We start from the raw sequence: 1,216 nt of genomic DNA, 5'->3' as shown, positions 1-1,216 counted from the left end.
TTCGGTTACCAGCCGATCGCGCTAGCCGATTGCGCCACGGAGACAGTCCTGCTCCACTCTCACCACCATCAGAACATATCTTCAAAGCTATCAGCCCAAAGAAAAAAAAGCAACACACCACTCCCGGGAGGGCTCGAACCTCCAACCTTTCAGTTAACAGCCGATCGCGCTAGCCAATTGCGCCACGGAGACAGTCATGCTCCACTCTCACCACCGTCAGAACATTTCTTCAGAGCTATCAGCCCAAAGGAAAAAAAGCGCCGCACCACCACCGGGTGGGCTCGAACGTCCAACCTTTCGGTTAATAGCCCATCGCGCTAGCCAATTACGCCACAGAGACAGTCGTGCTCCACTCTCACCACCATCAGAACATATCTTCAAAGCTATCAGCGCAAAGAAAAAAGCAACACACCACTCCCGGGAGGGCTCGAACCTCCAACCTTTCGGTTAACAGCCGATCGCGCTAGCCAATTGCGCCAAGGAGACAGTCATGCTTCACTCTCACCACCGTCAGAACATTTCTTCAGAGCTATCAGCCCAAAGAAAAAAAGCGCCGCACCACCATCGGGTGGGCTCGAACCTCCAACCTTTCGGTTAACAGCCCATCACGCTAGCCAATTGCGCCACGGAGACAGTCATGCTCCACTCTCACTACAGTCAGAACATTTCTTCAGAGCTATCAGCCCAAAGAAAAAAAAGCGCCGCACCACCACCGGGTGGGCTCAAACCACCAACCTTTCGCTTAACAGTCGATCACGCTAGCCAATTGCGCCATGGAGACAGTCGTGCTCCACTCTCACCACCATCAGAACATACTTTCAAAGCTATCAGCGCAAATAAAAAAAAGCAACACACCACTCCCGGGAGGGCTCGAACCTCCAACCTTTCGGTTAACAGCCGATCGCGCTAGCCAATTGCGCCACGGAGACAGTCGTGCTCCACTCCCACCACCATCAGAACATATCTTCAAAGCTATTAGCGCAAAGAAAAAAGCAACACACCACTCCCGGGAGAGGTCGAACCTCCAACCTTTCGGTTAACAGCCGATCGCGCTAGCCAATTGCGCCATGGAGACAATCCTGTTCCACTCTCACCACCATCAGAACATATCTTCAAAGCTATCAGCCCAAAGAAATAAAAGCAACACACCACTCCTGGGAGGGCTCGAACCTCCAACCTTTCAGTTAACAGCCCATAGCGCTAGCCAATTGCGCCA

This window comes from Rhipicephalus microplus, unplaced genomic scaffold (assembly GCF_043290135.1).
Source record: "Rhipicephalus microplus isolate Deutch F79 unplaced genomic scaffold, USDA_Rmic scaffold_69, whole genome shotgun sequence".
Taxonomy (NCBI): domain Eukaryota; kingdom Metazoa; phylum Arthropoda; class Arachnida; order Ixodida; family Ixodidae; genus Rhipicephalus; species Rhipicephalus microplus.
The sequence above is the reverse complement of the archived record's forward strand: the minus strand, read 5'-3'. Positions refer to the sequence as shown.